This window comes from Phyllostomus discolor, chromosome 5, assembly GCF_004126475.2.
Source record: "Phyllostomus discolor isolate MPI-MPIP mPhyDis1 chromosome 5, mPhyDis1.pri.v3, whole genome shotgun sequence".
NCBI classification, from domain to species: Eukaryota; Metazoa; Chordata; class Mammalia; order Chiroptera; family Phyllostomidae; genus Phyllostomus; species Phyllostomus discolor.
Window position 1 is genome coordinate 31,317,529 of NC_040907.2, and position 15,165 is coordinate 31,332,693.

At 39.2% G+C, this 15,165-nt stretch overlaps 1 protein-coding gene across 4 annotated transcripts in view; it reads right to left on the minus strand.

The window, feature by feature from the left end:
- GPBP1L1 (GC-rich promoter binding protein 1 like 1) overlaps window positions 1–15,165 on the minus strand; it is a 46,121-nt gene that overhangs the window by 25,138 nt on the left and 5,818 nt on the right. For 3 of the 4 annotated variants that reach the window (XM_028514227.2, XM_028514226.2, XM_036026003.1), the window contains exon 2: window positions 408–1,433. The gene's annotated coding sequence lies outside the window, so the exon portion shown is untranslated. The remainder of the gene's footprint in view (window positions 1–407; window positions 1,434–15,165) is intronic. The other variant, XM_036026002.1, reaches the window with a different exon arrangement.

The following is a 15,165-nucleotide window of genomic DNA, read 5'->3' on the forward strand; positions in this document are numbered from 1 at the left end:
ATACACAACCTTGAAAAATGCATAAAGAGAAAAGTAACATAGATCTGAAAGGTTATATAAAAGCTTATGAATTCTTGAGTTTTTTTGGAAGAACCTTAAGAATAAACATCTACTCAAAATTAGAGATACTTATGATGAAGAGATAACTTCTTCAGGTAACTTCTGGCAAAAGCAGTAGAAAAAGATCTTCCTAGAGAAGGAAGATACAATCTTTCAAGTGTTCTATTTAGTTCACATTAACTTCCTTGAACACCAACTATCATCAATTTTCCTGAGAGATCCGTTAGTGTCTCCAAACCACCCCACTGGTATTTTTCAAAATTAAATACATCAGAAAGCAGCATATTTTCCATGATACATATACATGCACAGTCTTCTTCCCAAGTTAGACACAGGAGAATATTTACCCCAGAGCGTAACCTCTGTGGTCCTGTTTCCTGAATTCCTTGAGTCTGCCAGCTGGATTTCCCACGAGGTTCTTGTTAGAAGGGTGCTTAATAAGGTTGGGCAGCAGCACACCTTATGATGAAGCACAAAGAAGCCAGGCTCTGTGTGGATCACTCTCAGTCCCCTCAATTGCTCATCTTAAACTACCTAGTTCCTGACACACTTCCAAAAGGGGGGAGGGGAGGGGGAGGGGGGAAGGGGGGAAGATAAAAAGTATTTGTTACATTTAAAAAAGGGGGGGAAGGGGAAAGACTTATGTCTATGTTCACCTCATTCAACTTCCTTGAGTGATGGCACTATGATGTTGCTTAAATAGATAATACATGGACATTTGCACAGTGAGTACAAACACTGTTCATAACAAGGTCATAAATAAAAAGACAGGTGAATTCACATGGGCAAATAATGTCATCTAAGCGACAGATCAAAAATATATTAAAGAGCTATCTATAAAAGATCTGAGCACTCAATTCCAGTGGCAAAACATCCACATGACAAAGCCCTTAATTTCCAAATCTCATTATCCTCACACAGCTGCTAAAAATGATGTGCAAATATGTTACTTATATTTGTTTTATCCTTCAAAATCTAAGGATATAAGAAATCTTGTTAAAAAAAAATCAGACAGGAACTTGATATACTTTCCCCTCCAAATAGCAGCTTTCAAGGCAAATTTCTTGGTATAAAGCTTCCAAATGTATCTTCTATTTCTTTGGTCTTCACTATTTATAAATTCACAGCAAAATTAAAACAAGTAGAAAGACAAGGGGATTAAGGAGTAGTCAAGCAGAAAGACAGTTCCAAAGTTGTCTCGTCTTTTCAGTTTTCTCTATTTCACTTGTTTTGTCTCCTTTTGAAGACTGAAACTGAACTACTGGAAGGTGATATGAAGAATATTCTCCTGCTTCAGTAGAGAAGCCACGTATTATTTTCCATCCATTTCCATCATTTTTCGATCATTTACAAGGCCATAGGAATATAACACTCTGAATGAAAAAACAAAAAACAGAAACATTACCACGAGGCTAAATCACTGTTATATATATATAATTGCTAAAATGAGACAGTCAAATGATCAATCAAATTAAGGTCCCAGGAGTCAAAACTCTGAAGTCTAACTTAGACATTAATGTGTTGCCACCTATAGCAACAATTATGAACATAACTGTCCATAATTCTAAGGATTTTGGAAGAGTCACCTGAACAGAGTTTGCCTTCCAAAAATCAACCAACCAACCAGCCCTCACCTGAGGATATGCTTTATATTGACATTGGTGGTGGGGGTGGGAAGGAGGTAGAGAAACATCTATTGGTTGCCTCCAGCACATACCCCAACCAGGGATCAAACCTATAACCCCCTAATGCACATGATGATGCTCTAACCAACTGAACCACCTGACAGAGTAAGAGTTTGTTTTTTAAATATAACCATTTCTCTAATTAGCTATCAAAGGTAATTCAGAAATTCAAATTAATGAGTCTGTTAGATTTAGATTTTCTCTCAGACAGAACAGCTTGCCGTATTGGTCAAAGAGCCAAGTAACTTGCTCATTTATTACCTGTCATCAACTATCTAATTATTTAACACTAACCATAACTAGATTCTTAAAAACAATACATCTGTCACAGCATTCTTCATTTATTTACATATTTTTAGGTACTTAGTTATCAATGAAGAGACTTAAGCTCTGACTTAAGTTAGGCAGTAAGAGATGACACAAATATTTCTTTGGCAAATTCCCAACTCTCTTCCAGGGGCTAAAAATTGTTCTTTCTTTCTTCCTTTTTTAGAAGATTTTATTTATTTTATTTTTTAGAGAGGACAAGGGAGGGAGAAAGAGAGGGAGAGAAACATCAATGTGTGGTTGCCTGTCACGTGGGCCCCACTAGGGACCTGGCCCACAACCCAGGCATGTGCCCTGACTGGGAATCGAACCGGTGACCCTTTGGTTCCCAGCCTGCGCTCAATCCACTGAGCCATGCTAGCTGGGGCTAAAACTTTTCTGATGTAAGAAAATGCTTACATTTGTGGGCAATTCTGGTACACGCTGGTAAATTCTAGTTTGGTGGATATTACTCATATAGTCAATTAGCAGCCTTGCTCTACTGTTTTAAGTTCATAGGATTAAGATGTCAAATTCATGATAGTAAATACCTCTGTGGGGAAATAAAGGGAAGGAAACCAAAAAGATCACAGGGGCTTCAATTGTATCCATAATGCATTATTTCTTAAGTTGAATGATTTGTACATGACTATTCACTTTTTCTCTATAGTTTTTAAATAGTTGTAATATTTAAATTCTATTAATAGAACAAGCATATAAGAAGTTAGGTACATGATTTAAATAATGTAATTTATAAGCTGAAATACATATATGTGTATATAAACATACTTACATATCAATCAACCAGAGTATATATAGTCCTTCAGCAAAATAGACATAAAAATTGACCATATATTAGTTATAAGACATTTCAATTAGTTCCAAAGAACATTCTACATTCTCTAATCATCCTGCATTGAAATTAGAAAACAAGCCCTGACTGGGTTGCTCAGTTGATTAGAACATTGTCTTGATACACTGAAGTTGTAGGTTTGATCCCTGGTCGGGACATATTCAGGAAGCAATCAATGAATGCATAAATGAAGAACAACAAATTGATCCCCACCCCAAATCAATTATTAAAAAAAAAATAAAATCAAATGAAAAAACTTTCTCTTGCAGTCCCTACTCTCCTTCCCCTTCCTGAAGAAATCCTGGCCAAAGCCAGTAGGTGGGGTCAAGCAAGGTTAAGAATCTATGCGTAGCAGAGGGTATGTTGCAGAGTGCTGGGGCCTAACCAGATATGAAAGGTGTCCATGTGGGCTGGCAGATAGGGAAATGTGTGTGGGTACGGTAGCTGCCCAGTGCAGGATGCCAGAGCCCATTAGGCAACATAAGGCAAGTATCCCAGTAGGAGGACAACCCAGTGCAGAGTGGGACCTTGAGCAGAATGAGAAGGGCATGCTGGCAGAGGGACAAGGCCAAACTGGTTCAGGGCTTCCTTGCAGCAAGGTAATTTGCCTAGGTGTTACAACCTGGGTGTGGTGAAGGAGGAATCTATTCAAGGCAGGATGTGATGACTGGGGCTGGTTGTATGCTGCAAATTGATTAAAAAGTAAAAAAATATTAGGGAAGAATTAGAGTCAGATTTTTTTCTGTGTGAGAAAGGAGGCAATGATAAAGAAAATTTCAAAATAAATAGAGTGACAAACAACACTGAATAAATTCGCAATATTACAGCTAGGGCGGTGCTTAATAGAAAACAGGTTTTAAAAACACTTTTTAAACAAACTAAAAACAAACAGACCTAAGCATTTTAATCTAGGTGACCAAAAAGAGCAATAAAATAAACCTAAAGAAAGGAGAAAAGCCCCCCCGCCAAAAGGAAAAAACCTCAAATGACTTTAAAATTGTAATTCTTTTTTTTAAAAGAGCTTTTAAAAATTATTTATTTTGGCCCTGGCTGGTGTAGCTCAGTGGATTGAGTGCCAGCCTGCGAACCAAAGGGTCGCCGGTTCAATTCCCAGTCGGGGCACATGCCTGGGTTACAGGCCAGGTCCCCAACAAGGGCACATGAGAAGCAACCGCACACTGATGTTTCTTTCCCTCTCTTTCTCCCTCCCTTCCCCATCTCTCTAAACATAAATAAATGAAACCCTTAAAAATTATTTATTTTTTGGGTGGGGGGAGAGGGAGAGAAACATCGATGTGTGAGAGAAACATCTGCCAGTTGCTTCTCACATGACCCCAACTGGAGACCTGATCTGCAACCCAGGCTTGTTGTGCCCTGACTGGGAATTGAACTGGCGACCTTTCAGTTCGCAGGCCAGTGCTCAATCCACTGAGCTATACCAGACAGGGATGAATTTCTGCCTTTAATTTGCTCTCTTGGGCAGCAAAGAGCTTTCTCAGTTGGTGAGCTGGCACAGGGGTGGCTAGCACTTTGTCCCGGGTCTGGTATTCAGAGCCAGCCTGCATAAAAAGAACAGCTAGATCAAATATAGTCAGCCCCCGATACTGGTTCTGTGGTCCAGTCTAGAGATTTTAAAAATCAGGAGTGACTGTAAGACACACTCCAGGGGACACCACTTTTTAATATAAACAAACTGAAAGAAGCCAATGTATAAAACATTTAGTAGGAATGAAATAAACAGGACTTTATTACTGATGGGATATGGGTATAAAGAAGAAATATAGGCTCATACTCTAGTTTGTAGCTGTGAAACTAGGTACTCGACCATCATATAATTCACTGATATAGGGAGTAAATGCCGATTAGTTACTGTTTCTTCAGTATAATTCAGAGTTGTTTTTATATATTGATAGGTCTATACCTGCAACCCCCAGTAATGAGTGCATGATGATAATGTCCCTGTTGACAGGTTTTTATGGAAAAATAATCAAAATTGTTTACTACATATTTTTTTTTTATCTAAAGAATTCTGGTTTAAACCTGAAATTCAAGGCAGAGAGATGAATTACCCAGTGGTTATGAAACTGTTAGACATGAAGGAAAATGCTTCGATTTTAAATGTAAACAGTTCCCCATTTCAAAATCCACTAGGAAGACTGGTATTCTCAGTCTTCCCAGGTGAGGCAGTGTTTGTGGAGGAGATACTAACTGGCAATGCTACCTGGTGTAAAAGCACTAAAGCTGTCACATATCCCATAACAACTACTTATGGACCATCCTCAATACACTCCAACACCTAGGAGGTAAAGTTACATAAGAGTGTGTTATGTGCATACACGTGCAGAGTACATGGTAGGGAGATAACGGACAAATGGAAGTGTTCAGTAAAAGGAAACAAAGGACAAAGAGGACAAATAATTTTGTAATTTTTTACATAAACAAAATTTTTAAATCCTTACCCAAAGACTGTTTTTTAAAAATTGCTTTTAGAGAGAGAGATGAAGAAAGAGAGAAAATCATCGATTGGCTGCCTCTTATACCCATCCAGACCAGGGATCAGACCCACAGCCTAGCTACATGCCCTGATTGGGAATCAAACCTGTAACCAAATGGGACAATGCTCTAACTGAGCTACATGGGTCAGGACCTTTTTATGAAATTATATAATGTTCTTTGGTCATGTGTTTTGTTTTGGGTTTGTAACATTTTAGAGAGACTAATTGGAGTGGCTTTTGCTTAACTACTGACAAATCTTGAGAAAGAAAAATATATCACTTAAAACTCTCTTAGAACTTTTAAAAACACTGTGCAAGACTAGATTAGAGGGGAAATAAAGGTAAAATTTTTAAGTATGACATGTCAAGTATGTGGTCTGGAACTGAGAGAGGTCTGTCTGGAGATAGAATTTTGAGAACTGTTAATATAGTATAGACACTGTTTAAAGTCAGAAGAGGCCCTGGCTGGTGTAGCTCAGTAGATTAAACACTGGCTGTGAACCAAAGGGTCGCCAGTTTAATTCCCAGTCAGGGCATATGCCTGGGTTGTGGGCCAGGTCCCCTGTAAAGGGGGCACAGGAGAGGCAACCCACACATTGATGTTTCTCTCCCTTCCTTTCTCTCTAAAAATAATATTTAAAAAAAAAAAGAAGAAGAAGAAGAGAAGAGATCTAGAGAGATTATAAAGCTATTAAGAGTTTCCAAGTCCTGTGTACTCCATTCCTTAGTTTCCATTTCTATTTGTCACTCCAGGTTCCAATTACTCTCCAATTCAAAAGACTGGTTCCACAGACACTATTAGTCTCTATTCTTGGCTCTCAGATCACTCTTCCTAAATCCAGGCTCAAATTATATCACTATCCTGCTCAGAAATTTTCTGGCTTCTTACCAACTACAGAATAGGATTTAAATTCCTTGGTCTGATAGTTCAGAAATAAGCCATTCCCCACAAGTAACTTACCCTTCTAAAATCCTCAAAGTAGTTTAATTGTGATGTCTACTATACTTAACACCTGCTCCTTCCAGGATAGTTACAAATGTTGACTTAACTCCCAGCAGGCCAAAAACTTGTTGCTTCTAGAATGCTGCCTCGTCCGTTGAAACTCACACAGCCATCTAGCGTAGTGCCTTCTACAGAGTAAGGATTCAGAGGTTTAATGAATTTTATAAATTATAATAAAGCAAGGATGCAGAGAAATTGGAACGCTCATACATCACTGGTAGAAATATGAAATCGTGCCTTGGAAAATATTTGGTGGTTCCTCAGAAAGTTAAATATAGTTATATGACCTAACATTTCCACCCCTAGGTATATATATATATATCCAAGAGAAATGAAAACATATATTCACATAAAAATTTGTGAGTATTCATAACAGTTTCAGTCACAAAGCCGTAAGATAAAACAACCCATCCATATGCCCACCAACAGATGAATACATAAACAAAATGTGGTATATCCATACAATGGAATATTATTCAGCTATAAAAAAGAACGAAGTACTGATACATGCTACCACATTGATGAACCTTGAAAACATTATGCTAAGTCAAAGAAGCCAGACACACAAAATGATACATATTATTATGATTCCATTTTATGAAATAGCCAATCCAGAGATACAAAACAGATTAGTGGTTACCAGGGGCCAGGGAAGAGGAAGTGTAATTGCTTAATGCATATGAGGTTTATGTTTGGGATAATGAAAAAGTTCTGGAACTAGATAGTGGTGGTGATGGCAAAATATTGTGAATGTACTTAAAGCCATCAAACTGTATACTTTAAAATGGTTATGATGGTAAATCTTAAATTATGTGTATTTTGCCACAATTAAATAACTATACATGTCAGAATTGCCTATATCTGAATATCTGATCTAACCATTCACAAACATTTGTCAAATAGTCAACCTTTGCAATACTTAGACTTACCGGGCACTTCACTTATGCCCTTGCAACCTCTGAGGTACTTCACAATATAGCCTAAGTTTATACCTTATAATTACGTTTATACTGCTAGGAGAGGATGTCCATGCCAAGGGCCTTATCTCAATCTCCTCTACTTTAGGTTCCCTTTACCACTCCACTTTGTGTTCTTGATCTCAATCACTCCCATTTTTTCTACAGAACAATATTGGCACCATCTACTACTACTGGTAAACACAACCTCTGTCTACTCTGTTTTTATGCAAAAAAACCCCACACCCACTTCTCCCCCAACTTGAAACAAAACTCATAGAGTCTGTCTTTCCCTCTAAGGTATTTATGCTCATTTCCCTGTAGTCTTTCTTAAAACTTCTACAGAGAGCAGTGTACTCTTAGTGTCTTCACTTTCTCACTCCCTCATTTATTCCTCAATCCACAGAAAATCACCGCCCCCCCCCCCCACATATATACAATAATTCAAAAGTTACCTCCATAACACCACCGAGGTTTTGGCTCTAATATAGATTACCAAAAAATAACCTATGGAACCCCTTCCCCCAATATGCAGTGTCTAATTTTTAAACACTCTTGTTTTAGCATATTATATAACTTTGAAAATTGGGACCGCTGAAGAGAAAACCAAGAGAGTATGGGGACCCAGAAGCTCAGCAAAAGTGTATTTCAAGAAAGTAGTAGTGATGAGCTATAACAAGTGCTATTAAATCAGATGGAAGACTGAGAACTGACCCCCGGTCTTTCAAAATGGAAAGGATTGTAGACTCCAAGGGCAAACAACTCCTTTGAGTGTTGTAGAACAGAGAAAATGAGTAGTAGCTAGAAGGAGACATAAAATCAAAAAGAAGTTTTTAGCCCTGGTTGGTGTGGCTCAGTGGACTGAGTGCTGACCTGCAAACCTAAAGGTTGCTGGTTCTATTTCCAACCAGAGGACATGCCTGGGTTGCAGGATAGGTCCCTGGCTGGCAGCATGTGAGAGGGAATCTATTGATGTATCTCTCACACATCAATGTCTCTCTCCCTATAAACCAGCAAAGACTGGCCTTCAATGGATTTGTACACACTTCATTTATTATAACAGCAGGGAAGGCAGAATATCTAGGTACTACTACAGTGAGAGCTTAGAATGTCTATTCCGATTGCTTCTATCTTCTCAATGAAGTAGAAACACAAGGTCTTCAGCTAAGAGTGAGGATGGGAGGGAGGGGGAAGGGAGGGAGCAGGTTTGAGAAGATAAGGGTATGAAATGAGAACTGGAGAGTAAACGAACTATTAGTAAATATGCTAGTTTAGCACAGTAAGGGCCCATACTTGTAAGTTATCATGAATTCAAAGTGAGAACAGTTAGCATAGTTTTGCAGTTTAAACAATCTAGTCCATCATTATGTACTCTCTGAAGTCACTGGCTCTTTTCTCAAAGACCTGTACCCAATCCCCAAAACGCCAATCTCAGTAAAATACAAACCTTGCTTACTCTATTCATCACCCATGAAGTTGACAGTGGTTGAAGAAACACACAGAATCATGCTTGTAAACATTTCTGTTAACAACAACAACAACAAACCCCCGACCAATACACTCTCAAAGCTCAGAAACTTGTGGCTCACTAACCTGAAAGGCTTACACACTGTTTACATGTACCTGGGCCGATTCCATCTTACAATCCCTTCTCTTGGTTTCCCTGACATTACATCACTAGAGCAGGATTGCATCACGGAATAAAATTTTGAAATGTTCTGATGATACAGGCTGCCAATTTTATATGGATGTGTAGAACACTAAAAAAAGGACAATTCATATTTAAAAAAAAAAAAGAAAAGAAAAATTGCCACTCATACAATTGATAATAATCATGAGGGGCTTGGGACATGTTTGTCAGAGAGCTGCAGGAGTGGTTAACAACTGCATAAAGGTACCCTGGTCCTCTCCCTGACCCGAGATTACTTCTTTTCCTTCTTTAAAAGAGATTTTACTTATTTATTTTTAGAGAGGGAAGGGAGGGAGAAAGAGAAAGAGAGAGAGAGAGAGAGAGAGAGAGAGAGAGAGAGAGGGAGAAACATCAATGTGCAGTTGCTGAGGGCCATGGCCTGCAACCCAGGCATGTGCCCCGACTGGGAATCGAACCTGCGATGCTTTGGTTTGCAGCCCGCGCTCAATCCACTGAGCTATGCCAGCCAGAGGCATTACTTCTTTTCTTGCTTTTTCTTTTGCTCTGTAAACATAACAGCTACTGGAAAGCTTAGTTTCTCTGGAATCTCTTGACCATCTCATTAATTTTGAAGCCACCAGTTCTCACCTCTGAGTGATGTAAATTCCTGCTTCATGAAGCATTATATTATATACATACCTATACTCAAGCACCCACCACATTGCATTACTTTTTTATATACTTATCTACAAACAGGGAGCACTTAGTAGGGATTAATAGCAAATTAGATCATCTCTTAGGACATGGGAATGCCCATTAAATATTAATTTAAGAGATGTTGACAATTCTATCAATTAGTATCTCTTTTATCTTACTGTTCTTAAGAGCTCTTCTTGAACATTCCTATTCCTTAAATTGCAGAGCCCAAGACTGTAACTCCTACATATCTTCAGAGTCATTGTCCCTAATATTTCCTTTCCAAATCTCATGAACTGAAAAGTGAAAAGAATACCACTTTCACTTCCTCTTAAGAACTCAGTAACCCTACAAGAGTCTATACTCATTTCCTGTCTGTATAGCAGTTTCCCTTCTAAAATCCTCAGTAAGGAAAACACTAGGGTTACTGGCCCGTTACTCGGTTTTTTGATTCTCACATTTGATAACTCAGTACACCAAGAGCCCAAAATCATTTTCCACCTTAGTATTTACTTTATCTTATTTATTTACTTAAAAAGCTAAAAAAAAAAAAAAAGGATTTTACTTATTTATTTACAGAGAAGGGAACAGAGGGAGAAAGAGAGGGAGAGAGACATCGATCAGTAGCCTCTGGCATGCCCCCTACTGGGGATGTGGCCCACAACCCAGGCATGTGCCCTGACCAGGAATCAAACTTTCAGTTCGAAGGCTGACACTTAATCCACTGAGATACACCAGCAGGGCTATTTTATTTTTTAAAGATTGTATTTATTTTTTACAGACATGGGAAAAGGGAGAGAAACATTCACTGGTTGCAAACCCCAAACGGGGACCAAACTTACAACCCAGGCATGTGCCTTGACTGTGAAATCAAACCAGCAACCCCTGGCTTTGTAGGATGATGACACTCAACCAACTGAATCACACCAATCAGGGTTACCTTAGTATTTATTTTAATTTCACTAAAAAATTCATAGAGGATATAAAACATGAGCAGCAATGACCAAAAGGGGACATATGACACCTTTAAGATTTTTTCCAGTATAGCATTTTCCCAGTAAGAAAATATTAATACCACCATTACTATACTGAGAAGTGAAGCCTGCTATTACATGATTGGGGTCCAATAAACAGAAAAAGAATTCTCCTCTAGTACAAACTTGATGACAACAAACTTATTTGTCAAAAACTGTAACTGAAGATTTTATATATTATCATGCCCATAAGAAATATGCAAGTGATATGGAAGTGCTCTGAAATAATATAAAGTGCCACAGAAAACAATACCTTGAAATCACTCACCAATTCCTACTTTAAAGACCTGAGCCAAATCATGAGATACTACTTCACATCTGTGAACCTGGCAAAAACAAATTCTGTATTTATAAAGATGCAAAGCAACAAGGAATTCTCACATATTGCAGGTGGAAGTGTAAACCTGTACAACCACTTTAGGAAAGTTTGGCAAACACAAAGCTGAAGCTGTGAAACCTCTATGACCCGCCAATCTTTATCACACAAAACAAGACAAAATGCTCAGGCCTTTCTCCAGATAAATTTTAAAAGGTTGAGAACTATCACTTTTAAGAATTGGGAGTAGATAAAAGGGAAATTCTTATTTAAGAGCATCTTAAAAAAAAAGATTAAGGGACTTCCGGCAAGATGGAGGAATAGGTGGACGCACCGTACCTCCTCGTACAACCAAGATTAGAAAACCAATAATTTACAACAATAATTTACTATCAGAATAACACCCAGATCCGGCAGAGGATTTATCTGAATGGAAGTCGGGCAGCCAAGAAGTTGAAGTAGACGCATTCATCCGGACTGGTAGGAGAAGACAAGCCGGCGGGCGCGGGGCAGGCGGCGAGCGGAGGTCGGGGGAAGGTTTGGCGCAAAATCGGCGCAAAAAGGCAGCGGTGATCCCTGAGTACGCGAGCTGCAGCTGGCAGACCCAGAGGGGTAGCGATTGTAGACCAGGGCAGAACTCGCGGCCCAGAAGCCCAGACAAGGGTCTGAGTCTAGGGAAACGGAACTACCGCCATTGTTTTCTCCCACTCCCACCCCCACATATAACGTCACAACCTAGCGACCGGGGTGCCCAGCCCTGGTGAGCACCTAAGGCTCCGCCCCGCACCGTAACAAGAGCAATCAGACCGGAAAAAAAAAGGAGAGACGGGGGGGGGGTATGTTTTCAACAGAGCAGATCAGTCCCCCCAGGACTCATCCTTTTGAGCGACCAAGAATTAGCCAATCTATCAGATGCGCAGTTCAAAACACTGGTGATCAGAAAGCTCACGGAACTGGTGGATTTTGGATGAAATTTAGATGAAAGAATGCAGATTACCATAAAACAGATGCAGGAAGACACGCAGAGGAGAACCAATAGTGAAAGGAAGGAATATAAGTCTCAAAACACTACAGTGGACCAGAAGGAAGATAGAATCAACCAAGCAGGAAAGCATGATGAAATAAGAATTCAAAAAATTGAGGAAAAGATTAAGAGCATCCAAGACACCTTTAAACGTTCCAATATCCGAATTATAGGGGTACCAGAAGGGGAAGAGGAAAAGCAACAGATTGAGCACGTATTTGAACAAATAATAAAGGAGAACTTCCCCAATCTGGCAAAGGGAACAGTCTTCCAAGAAATCCAAGAAGCTCAGAGAGCCCCAAAGAAGTTGGACCCAAGAAGGAACACACCAAGGCACATCATAATTACATTAGCCAAGGTAAAAACGAAGGAGAGAATCCTAGAAGCAGCAAGAGGTAAGGGGACAGTCACCTACAAAGGAGTTCCCATCAGACTGTCAGCTGATTTCTCCAAAGAGACCTTACAGGCAAGAAGGGGCTGGAAAGAAATATTCCAAGTCATGAAAGACAAGGACCTACATCCCAGATTGCTCTATCCAGCAAAGCTTTCATTTAGAATGGAAGGGCAGATAAAGTGCTTCTCAGATAAGGTCAAGTTAAAGGAGTTCATCATCACCAAGCCCTTATTTTATGAAATGCTAAAGGGACTTATCTAAGAAAAGAAGATAAAGAAAAGACATGTATAGTAAAAGGACAGCAAACTCACAAATATTAACAATCACACCTAAAGCAAAACCAAAAGAAACTAAGTAAACAATTAGAACAGGAACAGAACCACAGAAATGGAGGGCACATGGAGGGTTAGCAGCAGGGGGGTGGGAGGAGGAGAGGGGGGAAAAGGTATAGAGAATAAGTAGCATAGAATGTAGGTTGAAAATAGATAGGGGGAGGGCAAGAATAGTACAGGAAATGTAGAAACTAAAGAACTCATAAGTATGACACATGGACATGAACTAAAGGGGGAAATGTGGGTGGGAGGGGGGTACAGGGTGGAGGGGAGAGAAGGGGGGAAATGGGACAACTGTAATAGCATAATCAATAAAATATATTAAAAAAAAAAAAGATTAAAAAGGCATTGAAGTTTTCCATATTAGTGGGGAAACTACCCTAAATAGAAGCAGTAACAAACAAGATCTTCTAGAAAGAACAAATTCGACAATTTTAAAAACCAGGGTCTTTTGACAAAAGAAACCATAGTTAGGTAGACTAAGCAGATAAAGAATTTGTCAGGTATTGGGAGTTCAGAGAATGAATGAAAAACCATCCTTAACTTGGCAAACATGCAAGAACTAAGTAAAGCTTAATCAAACCCACAAACCAAGGTCACACCACAGGAAGAGCCTCTTAGGAAACTGGCCCACTAGCACAGCCACTGCCACAAGCTAACAAAAGGGACTCTAAACTGTCATTGCTTCCTTGCACCTCTCACTCCAGATGCAAGTCCCCAGTCAAGTGTATCTGAGTTGGCACAACTGCCAGAGGCTTAGGACAGAGAGCATATATACGTAAGATGTGTGTATCTGTGTATGCATACAAGGTATAGGCACACAGCCTTTCCAGTTTCCTCTTCCACTAAGATTCACAAAAAGGCAACTCTGGAAGAGGGTTAAAATAGTAAACAGACAAAAGGAACAACAAAGGAGTAGAATATGCAACCCAAGAATCCTTCCAATTTTCCCATTAGTAATAAACTTTAACTGTATGCCTTCTTCTGCTTCATGTTCCAAAAAACATTTCCAGAAAGTAATTGCACAAAGTACAAAATTAAAAAAAAAATAGAATTTACATTGCCTTGGCTTGTGTGGCTCAGTGGACTGGCACCAGCCTGTGAACAGAAAGGTCAGTGGTTCAATTCCCAGTCAGGGCACATGCCTGGGTTGTGGGCCAGGTCCCCCAGTTGGGGGCGTGCGAGAGGCAACCCATCAATGTAATGTCTCCCACACTGATGTTTCTCTCTCCCTTTCTCCCTCCCTTCCCCTCTCTCTAAAAGTAAATAAAATCTTTAAAAATAAAATAAAATTTGCCCTGGCTGGCATAGCTCAGTGGATTGAGCGTGGGCTGTGAACCAAAGTGTCGCAGGTTCAATTCCCAGTCAGGGTACATGTCTGGGTTGCAGGCCATGACCCCCAGCAAACCACACATTGATGTTTCTTCCTCCCCTCCCTCCCCTCTCTAAAAAAATAGGTAAATAAATAAAATTTATAATCCTCCTCAGATAATCTCCTTTCCAATATTTTGTCTTTCAAAACAAACACTTGCTGCAACCATACCTAAAATTACTATCCCACTAGTAGAAACGGAATTCACTGAAATCCCAACAGTTCCAAGTAAGAATAGTATCATACAAACATCCATTTACTATCTAATGCAATCTGACATTAAATTCTGCCTCTAAGATTCAGATAACTAAGTGGATTAGATTTATTCAAGTTTCTGAAACTAAGATTTTAGAATCAGAAAAAATGTTTTTATAGCATTTACTAAGTCACTGTATCAACTACACTACAAACAGGTTATTCGGTAGTAATATTTGCAGCTATATTGGCCCTGAAAGGCTCCAAATTCCCTATAAATATTAAGTAAACAGACTACTTGTCACATTTTAAAAACTAGTTTTTATAACTAACATTTAAGAGTAGTGTCTACTATATCACAAGATACACATTTTTACTTCATTTTACTTACAAGTATTTCTAAACACTTCTCAATAATAAACTTTTGCTTCCCATCCAAACATTATTTTACATTAGAAGAGCAGACTCTGGATCTAGCTGGCTCTGCCATTTACTAGCTGTGTGAGTTTCGGCAAATTACTTCACCTATTTTTGCTTCAAATTCTTTTTTTTAAAAATTTTTAAAGATTTTATTTATTTATTTTTAGAGAGGGAAGGGGGGGGGGGGGAGAGAGAAACATCAATGTGCGGTTGCTGGGGGTTATGGCCTGCAACCCAGGAATGTACCCTGGCTGGGAATCGAACCTGGGACACTTTGGTTCCCAGCCTGCGCTCAATCCACTGAGCTATGCCAGCCAGGTAAATTCTTATCTGCAATTTGAAAACTGTTGGGAAGTTGATGGTTAAATGAGTGAATATATGTAGTGCTAAAAAT